Genomic DNA, 7363 nt, shown 5'->3' with positions numbered 1-7363 from the left:
GTGCTGTATTGTAGGCAACTGGACGTGTTGTGTGAATGGTTGTTAAGCTGTCTGGGGAGGGAACTCAGTACTGCACTGTAGGTGGGTAATAAGTAATGTCGTAAGCCACCTCCTCTGTTCAAAGGAATGATTTTACTCCATCAGATGTTAGTGGACAGCAGAGTCTTGATTTGAGGAGTTAGCCCTCCTGTTTTCTGGCCGTACCCACAAAGACAGAGGGGAAGGAGAAGGAACAGAGGCACATCAGGGGAGCACTTAAAACCTGTGGCTACCCAAACTGGACATTTGTCAAAACCTCTAAAAGATCCAGAGCAGACAGAGAGGAAGAGGCAGAAAAACGTAACAACATTGTCATTCCTTATGTCGCAGGAACATCTGAGAAACTCAGGAGGATCTTCAATAAACATCATATCCTGGTTCACTTCAAATCTAGCAACACGCTGAGGCAGAAACTTGTCCATCCTAAGGACAAAACACCCAGGCATAAACAGAGTAATGTAGTTTATGCTGTTCAATGCAGCCAGGACTGCACAGATTTGTAATTTGGGGAGACCAAACAACCACTCCATAAACGAATGGCACAAAGCCCTCTCATGTTAACTACTCAGGTCATGACACTGCTGTCCACTTACATCTGAAGGAGAAAAATCATTCCTTTGAGGACAACAATGTAAACATCTTGGCCAGAGAAGACAGATGGTTTGAAAGAGGAGTAAAGGAATCCATCTACATTTAACTTCAACAACCATCTTTGAACAGAGGGGGTGGCCTACGACATTACTTATCACCACCTACAATGCAGTACTGAGTTCCCTCCCCAGACAGCTTAACAACCATTCACACCTGGGCTCACCTAGCCCTAGCAACCCACATGAAGGCCGGTCTGACCGACGACCCACATGAAGGCTGGTGTGGCCCTGATGACTCTGAAACTCAGGGCTCACACGTGTCCTTAACGACTCTGTAAGGACACTCCCACACAGAGTTTAACAGCCTGCAACTCCCCTCCAGTTAGTTAGAACTGAAGAAGCCTCTTGGATGAAAGGTGAAACGTCTTCAAGAAACTGAAACAAGACCAGCTGCCGACGATACAGCTCTTAGAATAAAGTCCATAAAGGAATTTCACATTGGGCTATTTGACTATGCTTAGATGACAATTTAGAGCTTGTAGAGATTTAAGTATTTATTACTTGATGATGTAACTGATTATTTTCTAATCATAGTTTTGAATTCTCCTCTTGATAGAACCTGTATGTTTGCCATCAGTCTGCATTGTCCTTTTTATCCTCTGAGCAGCCTGGCTCTGTGTGGTTGGCCACAGACACAGCATCACGGACAACTCAGCAGCCGGGCAGAGAGAGCAGGAGCCTTTATTGATATGCTAATGCTGTCGTTCATTAGCTGTCTTTAATTAGTGAGTGTGCTGCTGTGGGCTTCTTGCTAACTGCAGCCACCAAGAGAGAAAGCGCCATCATGAAAAATATGCTGATGAGGAGCCAAGGAGAAGGGGGAGGGCAAGAATTTTGAGGAAAAGAAGATAGATGAATATTGGAAAATTTGGAAAGTGAGAAGGGACTAGAAACAGAACTGAATTACCTTGTGAGGGAATGACAGTATAGGCCCTGTTTACACCTGGCACTGACATGTATTTTGGGTCATCCGATCGCAAGTGGACAACTTTAAGTACAGGTGTGCATGCACCAAAGACGCATTGAGTATTCATTGAGATCTAATCACTCAGACCACATTGGGAGGTGGTCTGGTACACATATTGTCACATTCTTTGGCGGTGTGCATGCGATTTCCATTGGGTCCACTGTAATGCATGTGTTTGGGCTTTCTTACCTGCCAAAGTTAACAGCAAATGTTTGTGAAAACACTGTCACTGTCAACTGATTTCACCAATGAACTAGTGATTGTAATATCCCTAGAATTCCTGAAAGGTGTAATTTGTATAATTTCACAAGAATACAACGATAGCACCAAAATTATAGGTTGCAGCAAAACTGCTAACTGCTGCTCACTAGTCTTTGTTGTAGCTTTTTTTGGCTGTAGCTAGCTATTGTTAGCTAATTAGTTCAGTTAGCCATGGGGTAGCTACGGATGCCCTAAAGGGCCATGCATTCATACATTTTATTTCCTCCGTTTTCCCATGATAACGAGTTAATTTCATTTGTTTTCTCGAGATCTCGAGTTATTATCTGGAAATAACAACTGCCGTTTTCCCGAGATAACGGGATAATTTTCTCGAGATCTCGAGATAAGGAAACTTTGTTTTCCCGAGATAACGATATAATTAATTTGAGATCTCCTCATTAACTACATAGCTGGTCAGCTATGTAGTTAATGACGACATCAGGCTCACTTAAATTGCGCCGCCGATATAGCTGAAGCCTTGCTACCCGTCTTTTTAGATTATGCACACTAATGTGTATATTATCTGTAATAGCAAGGCATAATGCTATTTCAGCCTGTGTCAGGCCTTGATTGAAAACATATGTGATGTGGTAATCGATATGCTCCTGCTCCTCTGACATTGCTACACTAAATGATGTTTCCGGCAATGATTTAATATACTACACTATCGTTTCGTTATCTCAAGATCTCGAGAAAATTATCCCGTTATCTCGGGACAACGGCAGTTGTTATTTCGAGGTAATAACTCGAGATCTCAAGAAAACAAATGAAATTAACTCGTTATCACAGGAAAACGGAGGAAATAAAATGTATGAATGCATGGCCCTTTAGGGCTTCCGTAGTAGTCAAATCAATTTCAAATCAATTTTATTTATTTAGCCCAAAATCACAATCACATTGCCTCAATGGGCTTTACAATCTGTACAGTAAACAACATCCTCTGTCCTTAGACCCTTGATTCGAGTGAGGAAAAACTTGCCATGTGAGGAAAAAAAAACCTTTTAATGGGCAGAAAAAAAGAAGATGGAAGAAACCTTAGGAAAAGCACCAGAGGAGGATCCCTCTCCCAAGACGGACAGACATGCAATAGATGTTGCATGTACAGAAAAGAACAACAAAATCAAAGTTTACAAGTTGCAGTGACAGAATATCTGATACAAATTATAATATATGTAAAGTGTGTGGATCCAGGAGACGACTGAGCAGGCCTAGGCATCGCCGGCTAGTGGCCTTGCTAGCTGACTGGAGACCAGACAGACTGAACACAGCCTCTAAAATCAAAAGGTCAGTTTGAGGTTAGGGGATACAGTAAGGAGGTAATTTACCGCGGCTCTGAATTCAGAAGGTGTACAGTATATTTTTCTGTTTAGCAAGGAAAGTCACGAGGTCCTGGCTGCAGACCTCCACTGTGAGGTCGCTACCGCCACAGGCTCCACTCTCAGGCCACCTCCACTGTCAGGACAGGAAATGCACGGGATACGTTTCAAAATAAAATCGCGAATGCACTTCCGGTTGAATCGTTTTCCTCACAAATGCATTAATTAGTAAACAATATGACGTAAAATCTATCAATTCCTTGTCTATAGTATATATCGTTATATCGTATTTATATAGTAAACTTTTTTGTTTGTCGTTTTTGGTCCGTGTTTTCCTTTTATGTTGCGCATAAGCCCCAATGTGGACATTTTGATTTATTCTGTCCAAATCTAGGACAAAAAGCCCGACTAATACACTGCACTGCGTAATTTTACAACTTAGTCTTTACGAAAAACAAACAGTGGGTGATATGACTCGGGGCTCAATAGTCTATTTGCAGCCTACTACAAAGCTGAGGATCTTGAAAAGAGAAGGTCAAATAGTTGATAAATGAAAACAATGGAGGGCAGGAATAACATTGCTCAGTGCACAAATTGTCTTTTAAGTTATTACTCATATTCATAAACCAACATCTCATAAGATGTCATTGGCCTATACATTTTATTGTGTACTATAAAGTATATACAGTACTTCACTGCCTTTTCATTATCATTTAACTTTGACTTTATTGCACTGCTCTTTTTCTATATATTTTTTCAAATTTTTTTTCTGTAGTATTATTCTGTATTTTTATTCTTAATCACCATAAATTTCTTGTTTGGTTCTATGTCTATGCTAATTATGTTCTTGTGCTGCTGGAACACCCAAGTACCACTAAATACTACACTTACTCTTGATCTCTACAGTATAATCCAAGTGAATTATTAAGGGATCAATGAGAAAAACAAAAAACACACTAAGTCACAACATGATTAAATGTTCTGTAGCCCTTTATTCTTGAACACAAACTCACTCATCTGTGTGACATTCACAATAGGCCAAATAATTTCTTCTGTCCATTATTTCTTCGCAGAATTTCCACATGTCCTCAGTATTGTAAAATGTGAACTTGAAGGGCTCCAGGATTGTTTCCTTTTCATGCTCATCCACCTCTTCTTTCCACACCCTCAGCCTGTTTCTCCTCCCCCATGCACAGAACATCAGGCAGGTCCACTTTGGCAGACAACAGTTGTCTGTTGGCCTCAACCCACTCTGCTGCATGTCTGCAATCGTGAAGAATGCGATCTTCAACCGAGTCCTATGGAAAAGACGGAAAGAAAGATGTCTGTACAATAGCTGCTGCACCAACAGTATCAGACCAATAGATACTGTGAAAAAGCTTACCCCTTCCACTGGTGTGTCCACATCGGCAGGTCTGACTGAGACCTCAGCCTGCTGCTCTTCTTCCTGAAAATATATAGATAAGCAAAATGATCAGTTGTAATATTCAAAACACAAGCTCCAAAAAGAAAAAGAAAAGATCCCATCAGTCAGTCTGGAGGTCAGAGGGCCCTTCTCTTCTCAGACGTCACTCTAAATGTGTATTTCCTTCCTCAGTATCAAAAATAAAAGTACTGATGGTGCAGAAGCATGCTACTTCTCAGTAATTTCAGTTACTATTCGTTTTGTTTATATACTGTAGTATACAACAGAGGTGGAAAAATAAAAAAGTAAAAATGTGCCATGTAGTCCTGCCATATTTTGATTCCACTTGTGCACTTAAACAGGTGATATCACTAATTAGCTAGTCGACCTCTGGCAAAACATCATGGTGTGTTGCATCGTGTTGGTAGCTTGGCTGTCTCACATATCACGTCTGTGAGTTCAGAAAGACACGTTTTCAACTTTGTGACGATGCCCAGCTGATGCAAGGAGAGTTTACAAAAATGTTTTATAACGTTACATACAAACAAATGCGAACAGTTACTTTACGTTATGCACTATACAGTTAATAATCCCTGATAACTTACGGTGTTGATGCTAACCGCCATTGGTGAAAGTTAACTTTGACGTTATCTAACTTAGCTTCAAAACAACAACCCAAGCTGACATGTAACATTCGGTAATTTGCATCATTAATGACTTCTATAACGTTATTATTTTACGGCACCTATATTGACGAAGAACACAAGAAACCATGCATTTACTTTCTGTGGATAATAAAAATCAGCAACTCACCGCTACTCGGAACACGTGCTCACTCGCTGGTCTCTCTCAAATGAAAATGCAGGTGAAATCCAGATTTAAATGTCGTCACTTCCCGTCCTGACAGTGGAGGTGTCCTGACAGTGGAGCCTGCACTGGAAGCGACTTCACAGTAGAGGCCTGCAGCCAGGTGCCTCTCAGGAAAGTAGATGTAAAAGTATTTTCTTTAGTTAATTCTTATTTATTGTTTTTTTTAATTTATTAGACTAAGTAGTAAATTTGCCACTCTCCCAGATTAACCTACTGGGGCTATCAGACCGCATCTTGGGGTACAAAGTGGTATTACAGGCAGACAGGCTAACTTCAGTTGACATCTTTGACACACAATGTAAACAATTGTTTCTTCATATTCTGTTGATGTTTGTTCACACTAAATTCTGGCCGTATATTAGAAATTGCTCCTTTAAAATACTGTGTACTTTTGACAATTGTTGACATAAAGTGCAAAATGGCTAGATCAAATTTAAATCATTCATGTCTTATTGTAAGAGAGAGACATTTTAATCACGGTCGTTTTCCACTTGTAATCGGATCACAAGATTCATGTTAATGTTAGGTGTAAACAGCCTCATAGATTAAAAATACTACTCTCTCAGTCAGTTATCGGGAAACCCAATCACATTTTATGCAGTGCAGTATCAGCTCCATATTGGACATGAAAACCTGCACTGTGGTGGGTATCAACTAGGTTGAGAATGACACTCTAAACATAGCTTTGTAATTTGCGCTGATTTACTACATTTCCTTCATACTCCTCCTTGCAGTTATTGACCACTAACCCATGTTTGTAAATGTAAATGAGTGCAAAGTATTGATAAAGTGTGTCAGGTGCAACAAACATGGGGACAGTATGACCTTAACCACCTAATGATGGTATGGAAAATCTGGGGATAGTCCAGTGCTGCTGCAGGGCTTTTGTCCTAAACTATGCATTTTAGTGAATGTGAGAGTCAAGACAGACAATTTGATTTCCACTTCAGGTCCACAAATGTTGGGTACAGCAAGATCTCTAATTGGCTGTGGTTATAGCCACAACACCTTCTAAACCTAAGGGCCTCACTACAACAAATTTTCACCTGGAATTAAAAGTATACAGATATTGTTGAATGAAAATATGTCATAACTCTTTTTCAAGAGTTTAGTAGTGATTTTTCACATGACTGGTATAATGCTTAGGTGGCCTGGGGCAAAAACGAGCACTGCCCCCCTCCCACTGAAACTCAGTTTCAACCCCTTTTTCTGTGTTTTGTGTTTTACGCAGTTTACCCAATAACCTTTAGGTGCCCATTATACACAGCACACATCGCAAAAAAAGCATGACCAGCTCCAAGTTTTGCCTGGAGTCCATCTACCTACCAGTTCTCAAATGCTGGAATACCTAGCTCAGGTCTGCTGTGTGTCAGATTACTTAATAATAACTTACTTAACCATAACAACAAATCTACTGAGGTCTGGCACCAGTGCAGTAACCTGCTTGCCCGGTAATCCAGACTGGATTGTAGGATATATACATATATATATATATATACCTGCCAGATAAAGATGTACTTATCGATCACATTAATGGTAGTGCTTGTGCTAGCACCTCTGATGCTAGTATTGGTTTGTTTTTTGTGAGCAGTAATGTTACAATCTTTATGATTTCTGTCCTGGTTAATTTGGCTGTACCTGTGGTTACTTGTGATCAGTGCTGTTTGATATTACAGCAAAGCTCCTTAAGCTGCTGCTTTGTCAGAAATACAACATATTCTTAAAGGTACAATATTATGCTCATTTTTAGGTTCCTATTTTTATTTTGGTGTTTACAAAAAAATATTTACTTGTTTTGATGTTAAACATTTATCAAATTATAAACATTATTGTTCTCATATGGTCCATTGCTGTA

The 7363-nt window shown here is 40.0% G+C and overlaps 1 long non-coding RNA gene across 1 annotated transcript; it reads right to left on the bottom strand.

The window, feature by feature from the left end:
* Positions 1–4205: 4205 nt before the first annotated feature.
* LOC140995032 (uncharacterized) lies at positions 4206–4932 on the bottom strand. Its single transcript, XR_012178753.1, has 2 exons — positions 4618–4932; positions 4206–4531 (listed from the first exon to the last, which is right to left on the bottom strand). It is a non-coding gene; the product is annotated as an uncharacterized lncRNA (long non-coding RNA).
* Between the last annotated feature and the right edge of the window lie 2431 nt (positions 4933–7363).

Source organism: Pagrus major, chromosome 4, assembly GCF_040436345.1.
Source record: "Pagrus major chromosome 4, Pma_NU_1.0".
Classification (NCBI taxonomy): Eukaryota; Metazoa; Chordata; class Actinopteri; order Spariformes; family Sparidae; genus Pagrus; species Pagrus major.
The sequence above is the reverse complement of the archived record's forward strand: the minus strand, read 5'-3'. Positions and strand labels throughout refer to the sequence as shown.